Here is a 25,181-nt window from a genome sequence, read left to right as displayed (position 1 = left end):
GTCACAATAGAATTAAAATTTGCAGCTTACATTTTAGAGCCGATGATATTTTGAATTCTCGTATTCATAGCTATGCTGTTCCTTCATTGCGTCTGCCTCAAGATGGTTCTCAGAAAGGTTGGTTCAGTGAAGTTTATAGATTCAAATGATGAAAAAATCTTATTCCACTTTTTAACATATGAAATTTGCAATATCAATTTTGTTGTTTAAACCTTCCAGATGATGATGACATTGCCGGTACTAGCAAGGATTTTATTTACATTGATGCTCAGGTTCAAACGGATCAATTAGGATCACGAGGTGAAAAATCTTTTCGTTATATTATATACTTACCTGATCTATTTTTATATGCTTCGGAAACAAAAACGATGACAAGAAAACAATTATTGAAAGTACGTACATCTTTCTTTTAGATGAATGCAGCCAAACATCTGCTAAACTCTCTTCGGGAACTCCAAGAAAAGTGGCATTACGAAAAAAAATTATATCACTAGAGAAAACAGTAGCTTCAACATCGAAAAGAGCACTGGACGAAACCGGAATTACTCTGGATGATGTTTTCAAGTTTCTGGATCGAAAATATCCTGAGCAATATTGTAAGCTCTTGAAAGCACAGCTTTCTTTGATAAATAAAGCACCAAAAGGGTCCAGGTATAGTGACGAATTCAAACAGTTTGCATTGACTGTTTATTTTCTTGGTCCGAAAGCGTACAAAAAATTTTCAACAATTTGTAGATTACCGTCAAAAAGTACACTTCATCGTTTCACGAAAAATTGGATTGTTGAACCAGGCTTCAACGATTTTATTTTTCGTGTTATTGAATTCAGGATTGGGCTCATGAAGGAGAAAGAAAGAGATTGTATTTTATGCCTAGACGAAATATCTTTGAAATCTCATCTTTATTATGATATTTCCAGAGACAAAATAGTAGGTTTCCAAACGAGTTTGAATGGGACCTCTACTGACATAGCAAGTAGTGCTCTAACAGTAATGGTCAGAGGTTTGGCAAGCAATTGGAAAATACCACTTGCATACTTTTTCTATAAGACATCAGCAACTTCTGATGATTTGAAAGATATTTTGTTCCAAACGGTACGAAGATGCAAAAGTATAGGCCTAAATGTCATGGGGGTGGTTTCCGATCAGGGTTCAAATTTTCAGAAGTTGGTGAAAACTTTGAATGTTACAGACGAAAATCCCATATTTCTGATAGACGATCATAAACTTGTATATTTGTTTGATATCCCGCACTTACTGAAGTCGACACGAAACAATTTGTTTTCCTATCAGTTTTTACTTCAGGGTGGAGAAACAAGAAACAATTACATAGAAACAATGTATAATTATGATAGAACTAAACAATATAAATTGGCTCCTAAACTTAATAATGACCACATGTATCCAAATAATTTTCAAAAAATGAAAGTCAAGTTGGCTTCCCAAGTTTTGAGTCACTCTGTAGCCGTGGCTATGCACACATACATTGACTTCAATATTTTGTCCAAGGAAGCATTAGTTACTGCTGATTTCATTAAAAAAATGAATGATCTTTTTGATTTATTGAATTCGAGCAATTTTGAGAAATGTCAGGCTTTTATGGGAACGGAAAAGCAGATGAAATGTCTTCAAGAAGCCTATGTCATGTTTCAAAATCTCCAAGTAAAAAAACACGATGGCAAAAATGTCACGAAACAATTGAAATTCATTTTTGGGTGGAAGTTGACTTTGAAAGCAGTTTTTGCCTTGTGGGAGATGTTGAAAGAACGCGATTATAAATATTTGTTCACGTGTAATTTGAATCAAGATTGTTTGGAGAATTTTTTTGGACAGATCAGAAATTGTTCTGGCAACGCAAAGAATCCAACACCCATACAGTTTTGTAGAGCTTTCAAAAAAATATTTGCTTTGAAATATTTTGATTCTAGTGAAGGTGCTAATTGTATGGATGATGTTGATGACGTTTTGTTAAGTTTGACGCCAGAATTAACTGAACAATGTCGATACATCCTTGCTAGACCCGACATTCCAAACTATGCTCCTCTGAAAGTTTTCACTCGAGATTATAAGAACCTTAAAAGTCCCGAAGGAAACGCTCTTGTCTATGTCACAGGATACCTCATGAAAAAATGTCTCATGCAACATTCGTGTGACATTTGCATACATTTTAGCAAATCCTCAGAAAACCTTCTTGATCAAGATGTAATTTTCTGTAAGCTAAAGGCTTACAGTACCGACAAATCATCGTTTGGTGGATTAACCGTACCATCAAGAGATATTGTTGACCATGTAATAGAGATGGAAAACATATTCATTGAAAATTTTGATAAAATCGGCAGTGAGAAGGGAATTGGACAGTATTTGAAAACAAAATATTCGAAAATTCTTTTCTCACATCCATGTCAAAAATTCCCCTTCGATTATTATATATCTTTATATACAAGAGTTCGGATATACTTTACTTTAAAATTCATGAACCAGGACATGAAGATTGTTAGGAAACATAAATCATGCAATGTAAAATTGAATATTTCAAATCATTTATAAACATATAACATTATATAATTGTATTATTTTTGTTAATAAAACATGTTTTCCTGAACGTGTTTATCATTTCATCAGTAAATCACTCTGATCTGTTTCTTAGATCATTTATTCATGAGTTTATCTATCATGTTTCTAGAAGTTGATCGACAAACAACTACTTTCGTATCTTTGTTTATTGTCTGATACAACCGAGCAAGCGAAGTTTCAACTTCGGAACGTCCCCTGTAGATATCGCGAATAGGAACTGCCCTCGTATAACTGTCATGCGGCCGGCGGCTTCCGGACATCGTTTGTCGGCGATATGATTTATGGAAATCGCAAAAAATGCAATCCTGAGCCGTACCGACAAACGAATTCCTTGGAGTGAACCAACTTATAGTATTCGGTAAACTTTGGTAATGCTCTCTGGAGAATTAACTGTCTCCATTCTCGAAAGTACTAGGTCCGCCCGCTGCCTCATATAAATGCGCGCGTGCCATCCAGCCAGTACTGTCATTCGACTATAATATGAAAACAAGTGAAAAATAGTTAGCGACTATCTAGGTAAAATGCTGGACGTGCAGTGGTGAATATTGTGAGTGGTGTCATTAGCAAGTTTTTAATACTCGATTCATTACTTCGGCATTTTTGAAGATAAAATTATGTCGGAAGCAAAAAAGAAGAAACGGCAGTATAGCGCGGGATATATAAACTATGGAGATTTCCTATGTGCCTTCTTTGTAAAAAAAAAATTCGAATGAAGCAATGAAACCGTAGAGGCTACAAAAATTTCATTTAACTGGATTAATGGAATAAATGATTACATTTGCCCTTTATTTACCCTCTTTTTACATGATACAACACCTTGATGTGATTGATGAATCAGGTTTAAGAATTCTTGTTTGAGAACTTCTGGAATTATGATTCTTTTATGATATAAAAGTATGTCGTTATGTAAAAATATTTCATTTCTTATTTCCCAGTATTTTTTAATATCGGATGGAACATTACACTTATGCAATGGCCAACCATTCAAAGTGTAGAATTTGATTTTTTGTAAGGTTGAATCTTTCGATGTGGCTTTCTGCAACTTGAGTTCATTTTCTTTCGAAGTGGAAATTATAGAATGTATTTTCAGATTATTTTCCAAATAATCAGTTGTTATTTTATCGGAAATTGGATCTCGACTTAAAGTATCAGGAACTTTGAGGAATTTTCCTGGCACATATTGTAGCGTGAAGTGATATCTTAACAACCGAATGGCTAATCTCTGTATTCTCGGCGACATTTCATCTATCGGTTTTTTCAATAATCCCAGTAATGGTCTGTGATCTGTTTCAATGGTGAAACTTCGACTAAACAAGTAAAAATTGAAACGCTCACAACCAAAAACCAATCCTAATAGTTATTTTTCAATGTGATTGTATCTTTGCTGTGTTTCAGTTGAGGAAACAGATGCAAACTCTATTGGTTTGTTTTCCTGATTTATCATAGCGCCCAAGCCATATGGGCTTGCATCAACCGAGAGAGTGACCGGTTTTTTAGGATCCAAGTAGGATAAAGTCACCGATGATGTTATTAAATGTTTTATTCTGTCAAAACAGTATTGTTCATTTCTAGTCCATACCCACTCATTTTTTTTCACTCAACAATTTTCTCAAAACGCTGCTCTCTTGTGATAGATTCGGAATGAATTTTGCTAGGTAAACAACCGTTCCTAAAAAGCACTGAAGTTCTTTCTTGTTTTTCGGAGAATTCATCGCCTGAATTGCTTTTGTTTTTTGTTCATCCGGTTCGATACCGTTCGAGCTGATTTTGTGGCCTAAAAACTTCACTTCAGTTGTGAAAAACTTGGATTTTTGCATGTTCAAGGTTAAACCACTCTTTTTAATTCTATTGAAAACTAACTTTAAATTATAATCATGCTCATCTCCGACTTCTTCATATTCAAAAGTGTGATAAATCTGAATTCCTTCATCTCCCAATAAATTCATGAGGGTTGCTACCTTGATTTCATTCCCTTTTGCAGATATTCCGCTGGCAAGCAGGTAAAATTCAAATTTTTGTCTCCATAGCAATGTTTCCACCATGAAAACTAAACATTTCCGGAGACTTCAAATCAGCCATCCTATATAAATTGTTTGTTCACCACAATAAAGCAGATACGAATTTATTAACTTTCCAAGACAACGTTTGTATCAGTGTCGTTTTTTTTTGCTGTTTACTTCATTCGAACAAAAACCTCGCGCACTTTACCGCTGCCACCATGTTATGTTTTGTTCTGTATCGGAGTGGTTAAATAATAACGCCAAGGTTTGAACACTTGTTGACTTCAATGTAATAATAAATACTTTTGGATCAATCAATATATACATCCAATGTAGGCCATTCAGTACTGGCCGGCTCGCAATATTCATTGGCCGGTTTAGGGACGACCACCGAAGTGCGACGTTGTCAACTCAATTGTGAATACCAAATGTAAAATATGTAACAATCTCCAATCAATTCTTAAAATAATTACAACAAATATAATACCTGACACCAATAAGCTTGTCAAAAACAAGAGAAGTCAGTTATCTATATCACATAGCTCAAAATAATTACCCTCTTTGATATGATTTTTAACAACCGTATATTATATAATTAAATAAACAAAATGTTATAATAATTCAGTAAATTTTTTTATTTGCATCTGGCATGCCTACATATTCTAAACTTAATATTTGACCCTTTGCAAAATTGAGTTTGACACCTCTGATATAGATAAATATTATTTTTAGTAGCCAGGCAATAAATCCATATGTAATGCTCTCTGGAGAATTAACTGTCTCCATTCTCGAAAGTACTAGGTCCGCCCGCTGCCTCATATGAACGCGCGCGCGCCACCCAGCCAGTACTGTCATTCGACTATAATATTATGAAAACAAGTGAAAAATAGTTAGCGACTATCTAGGTAAAATGCTGGACGTGCGGTGGTGAATACTGTGAGTGGTGTCATTAGCAAGTTTTTAATACTCGATTCTTTACTTCGGCATTTTTGAAGATAAAATTATGTCGGAAGCAAAAAAAAAGAAACGGCAGTATAGCGCGGGATATATAAACTATGGAGACTTCCTATGTGCCCTCTTTGTAAAAAAAAAATTTCGAATGAAGCGATGAAACCCTAGAGGCTACAAGATCATTTGAATAAAATGCATTCAGATAAAAAAGACAAAAGTGTGACTCATTTTCAAGATCTGGAAAAAAAACACTCAGCTGAGCCAACTGTGTCAAAACTTCATTATAACGACAAGGAATCACATTGTCTGCTGCATAATTGTTCATTTCTCATCCATCTAGAGGAAACTTGTTTATTTTCGTCTGCATCACCTGAGAAAATCGGAAAATGGTCAATCTGCTTATGATTGAAAGTTGTACAGAGTGGGCTAAATTGGACACTTTTAAAGGAAAACTCCTGTTTCCAAACGAAATAGATGAAAACAGATTCCCAGCAGAAATTTACATTTCATGATTTCAAATTTCATTCCACTGGATTAATGGAATAAATGATTACATGTACCTGAATTTTTACCTATATCGTCTTTTCCTATTGATGATCAATATTGATTTATTCAGGTATTCATACAGGTAAATACGAGAAACTGATCCTATAAATGTTCATAACCACATCTGTATTTCATTAGTAGACATATTTACGTGACTTAGCACAGAAAGTTCAGCCAGAAGACTTAGTAGATACAAAAAGAGGATAGCCATGAATTCTAATTGGAAAAAGACAGTTGTTTTCAGTAAGATCCCCAGAAAATGCTTGAATAGTGGCTGTAACTATTCAGGATATGCATTTGACCATCGACTGATTTGTTCATTCAGGCATGTTACGTGCCCGTTGATGTTTCAAATTGGATGTGCTTGGATGGGAGTTTCGAAGGAAGCAAATCAACATTGCTTTGAAGAACATAGGGGACTAGCATTCTCGGGTACAGTGGAAATTAGACTGTGTAATTTTAGACATATAGAATTGAGACCCTGTAGGATGTTCTCCTATTTTGCGTTCGACAAAGTGTTCAGGTTTTCTATGGAGTTTCAAGAACCACAAAGATTGTTTCGAACAGGATGCTATTATTTTGGCGGACCAGTAGAGGAAGGACGTTTTAGGTATGAAATATCGATCATAAACAAGGGCAGTGTCGCCAAAGCTCCAAATTTTGGTACTGTTTGTTGTCATTTGAAATTCGATTATCAATTTTTTGATGACATTTGCTATATGGATATCGATTACTCATCCTGGGAGGAATTTTGTGATAGTGCTGGGACGTTGCATTTTACCATCAAATTATTTGATAGTACTGAGGAGTAATGACTCTTGTAATGATGTGCTGCTATTGGAATCGACGTACTTGAAATTAATTATAGTTTTATAACTTCTCGTGATATGGGAGACGAAAAGTTACGTTAATTCATTATATGGTTCTTTTAATGAAATTGATGTGATGTTATTGAGAATATTGTACTATTCGCCTTCTGCGAATTGTTACACTTATTAGAATAGTTTTTTGTTCTTGAAGGTTTTTAAAGAAAAAAAGAAGAAACGGCAGTATAGCGCGGGATATATAAACTATGGAGATTTCCTATGTGCCTTCTTTGTAAAAAAAAAATTTCGAATGAAGCGATGAAACCCTAGAGGCTACAAAAATTTCATTTTACTGGATTAATGGAATGATTACATGTACCTGAATTTTTACCTATATCGTCTTTTCCTATTGATGATCAATATTGATTTATTCAGGTATTTATACCGGTAAATACGAGAAACTGATCCTATAAATGTTCATGACCACATCTGTATTTCATTAGTAGACATATTTACGTGACTTAGCACAGAAAGTTCAGCCAGAAGACCCAGTAGATACAAAAAGAGGATAGCCATGAATTCTAATTGGAAAAAGACAGTTGTTTTCAGTAAGATCCCCAGAAAATGCTTGAATAGTGGCTGTAACTATTCAGGATATGCATTTGACCATCGACTGATTTGTTCATTCAGGCATGTTACGTGCCCGTTGATGTTTCAAATTGGATGTGCTTGGATGGGAGCTTCGAAGGAAGCAAATCAACATTGCTTTGAAGAACATAGGGGACTAGCATTCTCGGGTACAGTGGAAATTAAACTGTGTAATTTTAGACATATAGAATTGAGACCCTGTAGGATGTTCTCCTGTTTTGCGTTCGACAAAGTGTTCAGGTTTTCTATGGAGTTTCAAGAACCACAAAGATTGTTTCGAACAGGATGCTATTATTTTGGCGAACCAGTAGAAGAAGGACGTTTTAGGTATGAAATATCGATCATAAACAAGGGCAGTGTCGCCAAAGCTCCAAATTTTGGTACTGTTTGTTGTCATTTGAAATTCGATTATCAATTTTTTTATGACATTTGCAATATGGATATCGATTACTCATCCTGGGAGGAATTTTGTGATAGTGCTGGAACGTTGCATTTTACCATCAAATTATTTGATAGTACTGAGGAGTAATGACTCTTGTAATGATGTGCTGCTATTGGAATCGACGTACTTGAAATGAATTATAGTTTTATAACTTCTCGTGATATGGGAGACGATAAGTTACGTTAATTCATTATATGGTTCTTTCAATGAAATTGATGTGATGTTATTGAGAATTTTGTAATATTCGCTTTCTGCGAATTGTTACACTTATTTCGATAGTTTTTCTGTTCTTGAAGGTTTTTAATTTTCAGTAACTGACAAATAAATTATGATTATTTGCCATTGTTATTGTGTTTTTTTATTGACTCCATAAAATCAAAAAAGTGTTTTTGTGAGAACCGCGCTATGTGAGTTGCCCGTTTTTCAATTGCATTCAGTTTCAGTAGGCATTGTTTTTATGAAAACAAACAGTGATAATGATAATGTTTACATAGCCAAAAGATGAATAGGTTAAACTTTTATTTACTATGGCTGAATAAACACCAAACAATACATTTTTTCTGTACCGTAGATTATCAGCAGAAATCTGGATGAATTGTGTTTTCTACCAAATTAGTTTCAGCTTATTAAATAGAAACCACTGATTCGCACTATTTGATATCTCGTCGAGATGAGACTGTAACATATCATTATTTTTATCGGACAGAATGAATACGGTGTCGTCCGCAAAGAGAACCGGTTTGTACGGCATCATTTATTTGCACAAGTCATTCAAATGAATGACAAATAAGAGCGGGCCCAAAACAGACCCTTGCTGAACGCCATGCTTAATAGTTTGAATGTTTGATAAGGTACCGTTGAGCATCACTGCTTGTCGACAAATAGTAAGATAAGTTCTTATTAAGTGAAGCGGAATACCTGTAACTCCGTAATAGTTTAATTTCTTACTGACTGCTCGTCTATCGATTATCTCTTTTCCAGTGAAATCAGGCCTCTCTGTTGGCTCGAGAGTGATTAGACAAATGAAGCACTCTATATAATTCATTTTCAATAGATGTGTAGTAATAAATCATTCAAATAATACCAATAGGGTGCTAATTTTTAGACGACAAAAAATTAAAAAAATGTTTTCTCAGTCAAATTGAAAGAAGTTTATTTTTGGAAAATAAAAGTTTTTGAATGTTTGTTTATTCATACTTGTGCAAAAATGGTTGTTTTGGAATTCTGTTCAAATAATCTGTTTTTCCGTTAATCAGCTGTCGCCCCTATACGAACGACAACTCTCAGAAAATGAGAAACTTGTGCGAGCTAAGGACTAACGAGGTCCTACCTTTCAACGTGTGATTCCTAACATGTTAATAGCAATTGATCTTTTTATAACTTTCATATGATTTTTAACAATACTATATAATTAAGTAAATAAGATGTTATAATAAATAATTCATTACATTTTTTTTATTTGCATCTGGCACGACTACACATTCTAAATCTAATATGTGACCCTTTGCAAAATTGAGTTTGACACCTATGATATATATAAATATTATTTTTAGTAGCCAGGCAATAACATTATATATATATATATGTTTGAAGGACAGTCTTTGCTGACTAGTTAAGAAAAAAACTTGGGAATTTCTTCTCTACTTAATCTACTTCCTACTATCTACTATCCTCTACTTAAGAAGATCTTATTTAGCACGTCTACCATGGACGTGCAAGTCAATAATAATAACCAGTTGGATGAAAATCCTTTAGTGTCTGACAATGTCACAATTGGGACTGATCCACCTCCAGTTCCTATATTATTCTCCTCTTTACCATACATAAGCGATATGACACCAAAGCTATGCAGAATTTTCAAAGATTTAAATGTAAAAATAGCCTTTAGAACCATTTTCACCATCAATAAACTATTTTCTAAACTTAAAGATAAAACTCCTATCAACCTTCAGTCTAATCTAATTTATTCCATTCCTTGTCTAAATTGTAGTAGTGAATATATTGGTCAAACGTCAAGATTACTAAAAGACAGAATCTCGTCACATAAGAGTGACAGTAGATTACATCCTGAGAGATGTGCTCTCAGCAATCATGTTTACAAAGAAGGTCATAACATGAACTTTAATTCAGCAAAAAATTTTATCAACTGAAAGAAATACATCTAAAAGATTGTTTTTGGAAATGTCTTTCATATTACAATCAGATAACTGCCTTAATAAAAGGTCTGACATTGATCAGCTCAGTGGAATCTATGCCTTCTTATTAGACATTGATAAAAATTTACATAATTTCCAAATGAACAATAATTCTGGGTTCTCTTCTCCAATATAAATTCATAATATTTGATATTGTTTCAACAAAACTTCCAACCTCCCTAAGGCAGGGTTTTATTTTGATTAAATATTTTCTTCATTCCATTCCTCAAGACCACTGAGGATTTTGTTAATTAATTAATATATTTGATTTTGTGGATTTTCTCTCATTTATTTACTTACAGAACAGCAGATGTCTCTGATCACACTTGTTCCATAATCAGTTCCCTTTGTGTTCCAGATTGTTATCATTTACAAACTAACACACCTTCATAATATAATGACATGACAACTGTCATTGTCAAAATGTCAACTGTCTTGTGCCTCTCTCTCTTGTTTCTGAATGCACATGGCGTTTACCGGTATTCCCATAATTTTAAAACAAATAACGATTTTTATTAAAAGTTTTAATTCATTATTCTTCTTTGTATCCAGTGAGGTGTCTACCTCTTTTAACTTGATGACTATTTTATTGTATTGACATGTTTCAATTGTTTAGATATAACATTCTTTTCGACACGGCCAACCTCACTAACAGTAAGTTGTTAAAAAAAAATTTTTTATATCATTATTAAAATAAAAAAAACTTTTTCATACTGTATTATCACCATAAAACATTTGTAGCTTTTCCCTGAAGATGATAATAAATTTTATCGAAATATTGGAATAACTTGTGTTATAAGAGTACACTTCCGTTCTGCTGTTCACCCAAAGAAATTCCCAAGTTTTTTTATATATATATATATATATATATATATATATATATATATATATATATATATATATATATATATATATATATATATATATATATATATATATATTGCTCTCTGGAGAATCGACTGCAATTGAAATAAACATCGAAATCAACCCATTGACTTCACGAGCTGAAAAAAACTTCACAGCGTTTCGATTGCTAGTATCGACAATCGTCTTCGAGTGATAACTGGACTTATTTCAACAGCCATCTTGGTTTGAACAGGTTGGAGCCTGGCTCCTTTACCCTTTCGACTGGTGAACTGGATTTATTCCTTCGAGATCTTAATTTATAGATCATTCGACTGCTTATTCCCTCTCTCAGCTTCATTAGTTTTTATCGGGAGCTGACCGTTTGGCGGAAGTTAGTTGTGTTCCGCTTGATTAGAGGTTTTCATATGTTACGTATTTCTACTATAGCTTGGCTAAATGCGTTGTTGAATACTAGCGCTATAAAATCTACGAAAAGCACAAAACACCTTATTAAAACTGCGACACATATTTTGCTATAACGTTAACGCTTGAGGAAGCCATTGTATAGCGAAACACGTATCGCGGGTTTTGTACAACCCTTTATAGTGAAAATCATACAATAAACTGTATCAATTAGTTTTAATATGGATTTTCATCAAGTATCGGCCATTCAATTATTGGTGTGCAACTTAGAATTTGTGACTTACCTATGTTTTGACACTGGTGCATGAATCTAACCTTAATTTTCTCTTGTTTTTTACTGTAGGTAACCAAAATTTCGACAAATCCAAAATATGTAAATACATACAAGTTTTTCAATAATTGTCGAAAACTAGTGAATTTAGTTAGCGACTATCCAGGTAAAATGCTACACGTGCGGTGGTGAATACTGTGAGTGGTATCATTAGCAAGTTTTTAATACTCGATTCTTCACTTCGGCATTTTTGAAAATAAAATTATGTCGGAAGCAAAAATGAAGAAACGGCAGTATAGCGCGGAATATATAAAATATGGATTTATTGAAAATCCCACAAATCCATCTTTCCTATGTGCTTTCTTTGTAAAAAAATATTCGAATGAAGCGATGAAACCCTAAAGGCTACAAGATCTTTTGAATAAAATGCATTCTGATAAAAAAACAAAAGTGTGACTCATTTTCAAGAACTGGAAAAAAAACACTCAGCTGAGCCAACTGTGTCAAAACTTTATTATAACGACAAGGAATCACATTGTCTGCTGCATAATTGTTCATATCTCATCCATCAAGAGGAAACTTGTTTATTTTCGTCTGCATCACCTGAGAAAATCGGAAAATGGTCAATCTGCTTATGATTGAAAGTTGTACAGAGTGGGCTAAATTGGACACTTTTAAAGGAAAACTCCTGTTTCCAAACGAAATAGATGAAAACAGATTCCCGGCAGAAATTTACATTTCATGATTTCAAATTTCATTCCACTGGATTGATGGAATAAATGATTACATGTACCTGAATTTTTACCTATATCGTCTTTTCCTATTGATGATCAATATTGATTTATTCAGGTGTTTATACCGGTAAATACGAGAAACTGATCCTATAAATGTTCATGACCACATCTGTATTTCATTAGTAGACATATTTACGTGACTTAGCACAGAAAGTTCAGCCAGAAGACTTAGTAGATACAAAAAGAGGATAGCCATGAATTCTAATTGGAAAAAGACAGTTGTTTTCAGTAAGATCCCCAGAAAATGCTTGAATAGTGGCTGTAACTATTCAGGATATGCATTTGACTATCGACTGATTTGTTCATTCAGGCATGTTACGTGCCCGTTGATGTTTCAAATTGGATGTGCTTGGATGGGAGCTTCGAAGGAAGCAAATCAACATTGCTTTGAAGAACATAGGGGACTAGCATTCTCGAGTACAGTGGAAATTAGACTGTGTAATTTTAGACATAAAGAATTGAGACCCTGTAGGATGTTCTCCTATTTTGCGTTCGACAAAGTGTTCAGGTTTTCTATGGAGTTTCAAGAACCACAAAGATTGTTTCGAACAGGATGCTACTATTTTGGCGAACCAGTAGAAGAAGGACGTTTTAGGTATGAAATATCGATCATCAACAAGGGCAGTGTCGCCGAAGCTCCAAATTTTGGTACTGTTTGTTGTCATTTGAAATTCGATTATCAATTTTTTTATGACATTTGCTATATGGATATCGATTACTCATCCTGGGAGGAATTTTGTGATAGTGCTGGGACGTTGCATTTTACCATCAAATTATTTGATAGTAGGTACTGAGGAGTAATGACTCTTGTAATGATGTGCTGCTATTGGAATCGACGTACTTGAAATAAATTATTGTTTTATAACATCTCGTGATATGGGAGACGATAAGTTACGTTAATTCATTATATGGTTCTTTCAATGAAGTTGATGTGATGTTATTGAGAATTTTGTACTATTCGCCTTCTGCGAATTGTTACACTTATTAGAGTAGTTTTTCAGTCTTGAAGATTTTTAATTTTTAGTAACTAACAAATAAATTATGATTATTCGCTATTATTATTGTGTTTTTTTATTGACTCCATAAAGTCAAAAAAGTGTTTTTGTGGGAACCGCGCGATGTGAGTTGCCCGTTTTTCAATTGCATTCAGTTTCAGTACGCATTATTTCAGTTCGCATGAAAACAGACAGTGATATTTACTATGGCAGATTAAACATAAAACAATACACCAAACCGTTATTTTTAACACCTCGACACGTGTTTCGATAACCAAGTGGTCATCTTCAACAGGAAGATCAAACTGTTTGGTGTTGGGGAAGTGATTATCTCCATTTCATTATCTTGAAATGTTCCTTATACCTTATTTAAATAGATCTTCCAGTATGTTCATGATATTTTGCATGGTTTGCAATCGTTTGGGTACGAATGAACATCTCCAATCAATTCTTAAAATAATTACAACAAAAATAATACCTGTCACCAATAAGCTTGTCAAAAACAAGAGAAGTCAGGTATCTATATCACATAGCTCAAAATAATTACCCTCTTTGATATGTTTTTCAACAACCGTATATTATATAATTGAATAAACAAAATGTTATAATAATTCAGTAAATTTTTTTATTTGCATCTGGCATGCCTACATATTACAAATTTAATATATGACCCTTTGCAAAATTGAGTTTGACACCTCTGATATAGATAAATATTATTTTTAGTAGCCAGACAATAAATCCATATGTAATGCTCTCTGGAGAATTAACTGTCTCCATTCTCGAAAGTACTAGGTCCGCCCGCTGCCTCATATGAACGCGCGCGCGCCATCCAGCCAGTACTGTCATTCGACTATAATATTATGAAAACAAGTGAAAAATAGTTAGCGACTATCTAGGTAAAATGCTGGACGTGCTGTGGTGAATACTGTGAGTGGTGTCATTAGCAAGTTTTTAAAACTCGATTCTTTACTTCGGCATTTTTGAAGATAAAATTATGTCGGAAGCAAAAAAGAAGAAACGGCAGTATAGCGCGGGATATATAAACTATGGAGATTTCCTATGTGCCTTCTTTGTTAAAAAAATTTTCGAATGAAGCGATGAAACCCTAGAGGCTACAAGATCATTTGAATGAAATGCATTCAGATAAAAAAGACAAAAGTGTGACTCATTTTCAAGATATGGAAAAAAAACACTCAGCTGAGCCAACTGTGTCAAAACTTTATTATAACGACAAGGAATCACATTGTCTGCTGCATAATTGTTCATTTCTCATCCATCTAGAGGAAACTTGTTTATTTTCGTCTGCATCACCTGAGAAAATCGGAAAATGGTCAATCTGCTTATGATTGAAAGTTGTACAGAGTGGGCTAAATTGGACACTTCCAAAGGAAAACTGCTGTTTCCAAACGAAATAGATGAAAACAGATTCCCGGCAGAAATTTACATTTCATGATTTCAAATTTCATTCCACTGGATTAATGGAATAAATGATTACATGTACCTGAATTTTTACCTATATCGTCTTTTCCTATTGATGATCAATATTGATTTATTCAGGTATTCATACAGGTAAATACGAGAAACTGATCCTATAAATGTTCATGACCACATCTGTATTTCATTAGTAGACATATTTACGTGACTTAGCACAGAAAGTTCAGCCAGAAGACCCAGTAGATACAAAAAGAGGATAGCCATGAATTCTAATTGGAAAAAGACAGTTGTTTTCAGTAAGATCCCCAGAAAATGCTTGAATAGTGGCTGTAACTATTCAGGATATGCATTTGACCATCGACTGATTTGTTCATTCAGGCATGTTACGTGCCCGTTGATGTTTCAAATTGGATGTGCTTGGATGGGAGCTTTGAAGGAAGCAAATCAACATTGCTTTGAAGAACATAGGGGACTAGCATTCTCGGGTACAGTGGAAATTAGACTGTGTAATTTTAAAAATATAGAATTGAGACCCTGTAGGATGTTCTCCTATTTTGCGTTCGACAAAGTGTTCAGGTTTTCTATGGAGTTTCAAGAACCACAAAGATTGTTTCGAACAGGATGCTACTATTTTGGCGAACCAGTAGAAGAAGGACGTTTTAGGTATGAAATATCGATCATCAACAAGGGCAGTCTTGCCGAAGCTCCAAATTTTGGTACTGTTTGTTGTCATTTGAAATTCGATTATCAATTTTTTGATGACATTTGCTATATGGATATCGATTACTCGTCCTGGGAGGAATTTTGTGATAGTGCTGGGACGTTGCATTTTACCATCAAATTATTTGATAGTACTGAGGAGTGATGACTCTTGTAATGATGTGCTGCTATTGGAATCGACGTACTTGAAATAAATTATTGTTTTATAACATCTCGTGATATGGGAGACGATAAGTTACGTTAATTCATTATATGGTTCTTTCAATGAAATTGATGTGATGTTATTGAGAATTTTGTACTATTCGCCTTCTGCGAATTGTTACACTTATTAGAATAGTTTTTCAGTCTTGAAGGTTTATAATTTTTAGTAACTAACAAATAACTTATGATCATTCGCTATAATAAAATAACGGTTTGGTGTTGGAGAAGTGATTATCTCCATTTCATTATCTTGAAATGTTCCTTATACCTTATTTAAATAGATCTTCCAGTATGTTCAGGATATTTTGCATGGTTTGCAATCGTTTGGGTACGAATGAACATCTCCAATCAATTCTTAAAATAATTACAACAAATATAATACCTGACACCAATAAGCTTGTCAAAAACAAGAGAAGTCAGGTATCTATATCACATAGCTCAAAATAATAACCCTCTTTTATAACATTGATATGATTTCCAACAACCGTATATTATATAATTGAATAAACGAAATGTTATAATAATTCAGTAAATTTTTTTATTTGCATCTGGCATGCCTACATATTCTAAATTTAATATAAGACCCTTTGCAAAATTGAGTTTGACACCTCCGATATAGATAAATATTATTTTTAGTAGCCAGACAATAAATCCATATGTAATGCTCTCTGGAGAATTAACTGTCTCCATTCTCGAAAGTACTAGGTCCGCCCGCTGCCTCATATGAACGCGCGCGCGCCATCCAGCCAGTACTGTCATTCGACTATAGTATTATGAAAACAAGTGAAAAATAGTTAGCGACTATCTAGGTAAAATGCTGGACGTGCGGTGGTGAATACTGTGAGTGGTGTCATTAGCAAGTTTTTAATACTCGATTGTTTACTTCGGCATTTTTGAAGATAAAATTATGTCGGAAGCAAAAAAGAAGAAACGGCAGTATAGCGCGGGATATATAAACTATGGAGATTTCGTATGTGCCTTCTTTGTAAAAAAAAAATTTCGAATGAAGCGATGAAACCCTAGAGGCTACAAGATCATTTGAATAAAATGCATTCAGATAAAAAAGACAAAAGTGTGACTCATTTTCAAGATCTGGAAAAAAAACACTCAGCTGAGCCAACTGTGTCAAAACGTTATTATAACGACAAGGAATCACATTGTCTGCTGCATAATTGTTCATTTCTCATCCATCTAGTTTATTTTCGTCTGCATCACCTGAGAAAATCGGAAAATGGTCAATCTGCTTATGATTGAAAGTTGTACAGAGTGGGCTAAATTGGACACTTCCAAAGGAAAACTCCTGTTTTCAAAGGAAATAGATGAAAACAGATTCCCGGCAGATATTTACATTTCATGATTTTAAATTTCATTCCACTGGATTAATGGAATAAATGATTACATGTACCTGAATTTTTACCTATATCGTTTTTTCTTATTGATGATCAATATTGATTTATTCAGGTATTCATACAGGTAAATACGAGAAACTGATCCTATAAATGTTCATGACCACATCTGTATTGCATTAGTAGACATATTTACGTGACTTAGCACAGAAAGTTCAGCCAGAAGACCCAGTAGATACAAAAAGAGGATAGCCATGAATTCTAATTGGAAAAAGACAGTTGTTTTCAGTAAGATCCCCAGAAAATGCTTGAATAGTGGCTGTAACTATTCAGGATATGCATTTGACCATCGACTGACTTGTTCATTCAGGCATGTTACGTGCCCGTTGATGTTTCAAATTGGATGTGCTTGGATGGGAGCTTTGAAGGAAGCAAATCAACATTGCTTTGAAGAACATAGGGGACTCGCATTCTCGGGTACAGTGGAAATTAGACTGTGTAATTTTAGACATATAGAATTGAGACCCTGTAGGATGTTCTCCTATTTTGCGTTCGACAAAGTGTTCAGGTTTTCTATGGAGTTTCAAGAACCACAAAGATTGTTTCGAACAGGATGCTACTATTTTGGCGAACCAGTAGAAGAAGGACGTTTTAAGTATGAAATATCGATCATCAACAAGGGCAGTCTTGCCGAAGCTCCAAATTTTGGTACTGTTTGTTGTCATTTGAAATTCGATTATCAATTTTTTGATGACATTTGCTATATGGATATCGATTACTCGTCCTGGGAGGAATTTTGTGATAGTGCTGGGACGTTGCATTTCACCATCAAATTATTTGATAGTACTGAGGAGTAATGACTCTTGTAATGATGTGCTGCTATTGGAATCGACGTACTTGAAATAAATTATTGTTTCATAACATCTCGTGATATGGTAGACGATAAGTTACGTTAATTCATTATATGGTTCTTTCAATGAAGTTGATGTGATGTTATTGAGAATTTTGTACTATTCGCCTTCTGCGAATTGTTACACTTATTTCAATAGCTTTTCTGTCTTGAAGGTTTTCAATTTTCAGTAACTAACAAATAAATTATGATTATTCGCTATTATTATTGTGTTTTATTTATTGACTCCATAAAATCAAAAAAGTGTTTTTGTGGGAACCGCGCTATGTGAGTTGCCCGTTTTTCAATTGCATTCAGTTTCAGTACGCATTATTTCAGTACGCATGAAAACAAACAGTGATATTCACTATGGCAGATTAAACATAAAACAATACACCAAACCGTTATTTTCAACACCTCGACACTTGTTTCGATAACCAAGTGGTCATCTCCAACAGGAAGATCAAACTGTTTGATATTTCTCTTGAAGATGATCACTTGGTGATCGAAACACGTGTTAAAATAACGGATTGGTGTTGGGGAAGTGATTATCTCCATTTCATTATCTTGAAATGTTCCTTATACCTTATTTAAATAGATCTTCCAGTATGTTCATGATATTTTGCATGGTGTTCCTTACATTTAATTTAGTAAATTTAATAATTCTCGATTTTGTCCTTCGAATTTCCTAGAAGGCTCTGTAGTGTATGACTTGTTTTGAATACTACCTTCATACCTTGTTCCTGGAATACTTTTCTAAAGTTCTTCGTATATACCTACCTACACAGAAAAGTCACAACGCGATGATATAGATCAGTCGTATCACCACGGCCCGCGATCGCAATGTGTCACAAAAAGAAGAATAATAATTTTTAGAGTGTTTAGACTTCACTCAATTTCTCTATGGAAGTTTTGAAATGCGTACACTATATTTATTAATAATTTCAGGGGAAGCGCATGCCAAGATAAGAAAAAGAGTGTTAGTTGGTGTCTTAGTCTATTCAAATAGTTATCTGGCAGCTGAAGTAACTATCATTCCCATAACTGATATCAACTTGCTCAATCTCTCTATAAATAGTGATATATATAATATAAACATTACAGCCTCATATCGACCTCCATCAACAAATATAATTATCTACATAAATGATATTAATAATTATTTGGAGAAACTAAACAAAAATGATGTAGACGTTTTTATGGGTGACATAAATATCAATTTACAAAATGATGAATCTCTTGATGTGAATAACTACATAAATGTTCTTGATGAAAACGGCTTCATGTCCTATATCAATACAACAACAAGAGAAACCAAAAAATGTAAATCAACAATTGATCACATTTTTGTCAGAAAAAATAAGGGATCAACTAATATCAATGCATATGTTATTGAAACGAATATATCTGATCACTATTCAACATTCTTATCTGTATCATACAATGAAAAACAAAAAAGGGAACAAAACAAGGAAATACAAAATAGCTTTTTGGATCACACCAAGCTAAACCACCTTTTAAGAAAAGAAAACTGGCAAAATATTTATTTGAATGAAGATGCTCAATATTGTTATGACCTATTCATAGATAAAATTAATGAGAATATAACGAAATGTACAAAAACTAAAAACTGTTTTCTATATACTAAAAAACTCAAACCATGGATCACAACAGGGCTCATTAAATCAATCAAATATAGGGACCGTTAAAAAAAAATTTTATAAAAAATTATTCAATTGAAAATAAGACAGAGTACTCACAATATCGAAATATGCTTAATAGATTACTGAAAGAAACAAAAAATCAATATTATAGAAATAAAATATACGACGCAGGAAGGAACTACAAACAAATTTGGGAAATTATAAACTGCGCTTCAAATAATATTAAATCAAATAATCATGAACTAAAAAACATTCCAATCTATAATAGGGAAGGCGTTGAAACTATAAATAATCTAGATAAAGTAAAGATACTGAATGATTCCTTTACTAACATAGGCAAAGAAATGGCAGAAAACATAAATAAGTATGATCAACTGAAACCCAATGAATTTATAGAAAAACAAAATGTATCATCTTCAATTTATCTGAGACCTGTCACGGAAAATGAAATCATTAAACACATATCTAACTTAAAAAATAAAACTTCAGCTGGTTCTGACGGCCTGACCGTGAATACAATCAAATTAATACATATGCACATCATTTCACCACTGACATATATCATTAATCTATCCTTTTCAACAGGGGTGATACCAAAGCAATGGAAGGAAAGTAATATAACACCTGTCTATAAATCTGGAAATAGAAAAGATCCTAGTAACTACCGACCAATTTCAGTTATAAATAATTTAGCAAAAATTTTTGAAAAATGTTTGAAATCTAGACTTATGGAATTTTTTGAGAAAAATCAAATAATATCTAATAGGCAATTTGGTTTCAGAAATAATCTAAGTACACAACATGCCATAATTGATCTTACAAAAGGGATTGTTGACTGCTTAGATAAGTCAGAAAAATGTTTATGTATATTTCTCGACTTAGCAAAGGCTTTTGATACGGTAGGTCACGGAATATTAATAGAAAGACTAAATGAGGCAGGCATTCGCGGTCCAGCATTGAACATTTTAGAAAATTATTTGAAACACAGATATCAGAGAGTAAAAATTGATCACATCTGCAGCGCACCACTTGAAATAACAACAGGCGTACCGCAAGGAACAGTTCTGGGCCCAATACTTTTTCTTGTTTATATTAACTCGATAGCAAAAATTAAAGATTTCCAAGGACATCTTGTTTCATACGCTGATGATACGGCAATTTTGCTTACTGATAAAAACTGGGATAATCTATTCAATAAAGCTGAAAAGGATCTTATAAAAATTTCACAATGGCTAAATTATAGCAAGTTGTCTCTGAATACGTCTAAAAGTAAATTTATAACATTTTCTACAAATGTCGACACTCAACCAAACAGAAATTATATTATGCTTCATAAGAAAACATGCACTCAACCAAATTGCAACTGTCCATCTGTCCAAAAAACCAAAGAAATAAAATATCTTGGCGTAATTGTCGATCAACACCTTAAATGGAACGCGCATACCAAATATGTAAACAATAAAGCTAGGCAAATAATTCGAAAATTTTACATCCTTACATTTTAGACAATCGTAACCTAAAACTTATATATACATCACTAATTGAACCATTATTTAGATACTGTATAGTAATATGAGGAGGATCATATAATAATGCATTACAAAATTTGAAAACTACTAAGAACTGTATACTAAAAATAGGTTTTAGAAAAAACAAACGTTTCCCCACTAATAAGCTTTACGATGAACAAGATATCTTTGACATTAACAAACTACATATGCACCAATGCTTGCTATATATGCATAAAAATACAAAACCAACAATAAATCACAATAAAACTATCCCAACCCGATTTATTACGACACTATCAATTGATATACCATTATTTAGAAAAAGTCACTCCCAAAATAGCCTTTTTTATATAGGTCCGAAACTATATAACAAACTACCACTTCAAATTAAAAAAATATATAAACTCAGTTCCTTTAAACACCAAATAAAACAATTGATTAATGGAAATAAAATATACCTATAAATGAAAATAAAATGAAAACATAAAATGGAAAAAAAACTTGGGAAAAAAAAAATGATAACAATTTAACAAAATATGAATAAATGAAAATAAAATAAAATAAACCATTAAAAAACCATTAAAAAGCGCTCCTAAAGTTAACTCATTTCTACTCAATATATATATATATATATATATATATATATATATATATATATATATATATATATAAAAAACTATCCTCTATGCACAATCAATTTGCACCTCTCCCAACATTTAATACAATTAAATTTTTTCTTTTTTTTTTTGTTTTCCTTGTACAGAGATATGCACTACAAGCATTTATGCTTAGGTAACCTCTGTACAGGATTATATTATATTATATTATTATATTATCTGTAACAATCTGTAAAAAATGACAATTATGGAATGGATGAATGAAGTTTGATTTGATTTGAGTTAGGTATATACCTATTTAGTTCTAGTGAACAACTCGATCGTAGACAGTAACGCCATCTCTTAGCAACAGTGAACCAAAAAAAATTGGAATAATATTCGCAACTTCTGCAAAATCTGATGACGGAATTCAACAATCGTTTGGGTACGAATGAACATCTCCAATCAATTCTTAAAATAATTACAACAAATATAATACCTGACACCAATAAGCTTGTCAAAAACAAGAGGAGTCAGGTATCTATATCACATGGCTCAAAATAATTACCCTCCCTGATATGATTTTCAACAACCGTATATTATATAATTGAATAAACAAAATGTTATAATGATTCAGTAAATTTTTTTATTTGCATCTGGCATGCCTACATATTCTAAATTTAATATATGACCCTTTGTAAAATTGAGTTTGACACCTCTGATATAGATAAATATTAGTTTTAGTAGCCAGGCAATAAATCCATATGTAATGCTCTCTGGAGAATTAACTGTCTCCATTCTCGAAAGTACTAGGTCCGCCCGCTGCCTCATATGAACGCGCGCGCGCCATCCAGCCAGTACTGTCATTCGACTATAATATTATGAAAACAAGTGAAAAATAGTTAGCGACTATCTAGGTAAAATGCTGGACGTGCGGTGGTGAATACTGTGAGTGGTGTCATTAGCAAGTTTTTAATACTCGATTCTTTACTTCGGCATTTTTGAAGATAAAATTATGTCGGAAGCAAACAAGAAGAAACGGCAGTATAGCGCGGGATATATAAACTATGGAGATTTCCTATGTGCCTTCTTTGTAAAAAAAATTTCGAATGAAGCGATGAAACCCTAGAGGCTACAAGATCATTTGAATAAAATGCATTCAGATAAAAAAGACAAAAGTGTGACTCATTTTCAAGATCTGGAAAAAAAACACTCAGCTGAGCCAACTGTGTCAAAACTTCATTATAACGACAAGGAATCACATTGTCTGCTGCATAATTGTTCATTTCTCATCCATCTAGAGGAAACTTGTTTACTTTCGTCTGCATCACCTGAGAAAATCGGAAAATGGTCAATCTGCTTATGATTGAAAGTTGTACAGAGTGGGCTAAATTGGACACTTTCAAAGGAAAACTTCTGTTTCCAAACGAAATAGATGAAAACAGATTCCCGGCAGAAATTTACATTTCATGATTTCAAATTTCATTCCACTGGATTAATGGAATAAATGATTACATGTACCTGAATTTTTACCTATATCATCTTTTCCTATTGATGATCAATATTGATTTATTCAGGTATTCATACAGGTAAATACGAGAAACTGATCTTATAAATGTTCATGACCACATCTGTATTTCATTAGTAGACATATTCACGTGACTTAGCACAGAAAGTTCAGCCAGAAGACTCAGTAGATACAAAAAGAGGATTGCCATGAATTCTAATTGGAAAAAGACAGTTGTTTTCAGTAAGATCCCCAGAAAATGCTTGAATAGTGGCTGTAACTATTCAGGATATGCATTTGACCATCGACTGATTTGTTCATTCAGGCATGTTACGTGCCCGTTGATGTTTCAAATTGGATGTGCTTGGATGGGAGCTTCGAAGGAAGCAAATCAACATTGCTTTGAAGAACATAGGGGACTAGCATTCTCGGGTACAGTGGAAATTAGACTGTCTAATTTTAGACATATAGAATTGAGACCCTGTAGGATATTCTCCTATTTTGCGTTCGACAAAGTGTTCAGGTTTTCTATGGAGTTTCAAGAACCACAAAGATTGTTTCGAACAGGATGCTACTATTTTGGCGAACCAGTAGAAGAAGGACGTTTTAGGTATGAAATATCGATCATCAACAAGGGCAGTGTCGCCGAAGCTCCAAATTTTGGTACTGTTTGTTGTCATTTGAAATTTGATTATCAATTCTTTGGTGACATTTGCTATATGGATATCGATTACTCGTCCTGGGAGGAATTTTGTGATAGTGCTGGGACGTTGCATTTTACCATCAAATTATTTGATAGTACTGAGGAGTAATGACTCTTGTAATGATGTGCTGCTATTGGAATCGACGTACTTGAAATAAATTATTGTTTTATAACATCTCGTGAAATGGGAGACGATAAGTTACGTTAATTCATTATATGGTTCTTTCAATGAAGTTGATGTGATGTTATTGAGAATTTTGTACTATTCGCCTTCTGCGAATTGTTACACTTATTTCAATAGCTTCTCTGTCTTGAAGGTTTTTAATTTTTAGTAACTAACGAATAAATTATGATTATTCGCTATTATTATTGTGTTTTATTTATTGACTCCATAAAATCAAAAAAGTGTTTTTGTGGGAACCGCGCTATGTGAGTTGCCCGTTTTTCAATTGCATTCAGTTTCAGTATGCATTATTTTTATGAAAACAAACAGTGATATTTACTATGGCAGATTGAACACAAAGCAATACATTTTTTCTGTAACATGGAGTAGTTTGGTTCTGACCAATTGAGTCTATTATCCAATGTAATGCCAAGTAATTTAACATGACTAGAGATAATATGATTCTCAGCAGATATCTGGATGTATTGTGTTTTCTACCAGTTCAGTTTCAGCTTATTAAATAGAAACCACTATTTGATATCTCGTCGAGATGAGACTGTAACATATCATTATTTTTATCCGACAGAATGACAGTGGTGTCGTCCGCAAAGAGAACCGGTTTGAACGGCATCATATATTTGCACAAGTCATTCACATTAATGACAAATGAGAGCGGGCCCAAAACAGACCTTTGCGGAACGCCATGCTTGATAGTTTGAATGGTAATAGGTGTGTAGTAATAGATCATTCAATACACATAGGTTGCTACTTTTTAGACGACAAAATATTAAAAAAATGTTTTCTCAATCAAATTGAAAGAGGTTTTTTTTTGGAAAATAAAGGTTTTTGAATGTTTGTTTCTTCATACTTGTGCAAAAATGGTTGTTTTGGAATTCTGTTCAAAAAATCTGTTTTTCCGTTAATCAGCTGTCGCCCCTATACGAACGACAACTCTCAG

General features: G+C 33.4%; 1 protein-coding gene across 4 annotated transcripts in view; it reads right to left on the bottom strand.

Moving 5' to 3' along the window:
* The window catches only part of LOC111507188 (uncharacterized), a 211,557-nt gene that overhangs the window by 77,209 nt on the left and 109,167 nt on the right, over positions 1-25,181 (bottom strand). The gene's annotated exons all lie outside the window — the stretch shown is intronic.

Source organism: Leptinotarsa decemlineata, unplaced genomic scaffold (genome assembly GCF_025532065.1).
Source record: "Leptinotarsa decemlineata unplaced genomic scaffold, Ldec_3_MD MMD2_P_RNA_scaffold_2, whole genome shotgun sequence".
Classification (NCBI taxonomy): domain Eukaryota; kingdom Metazoa; phylum Arthropoda; class Insecta; order Coleoptera; family Chrysomelidae; genus Leptinotarsa; species Leptinotarsa decemlineata.
The sequence above is the reverse complement of the archived record's forward strand: the minus strand, read 5'-3'. Positions and strand labels throughout refer to the sequence as shown.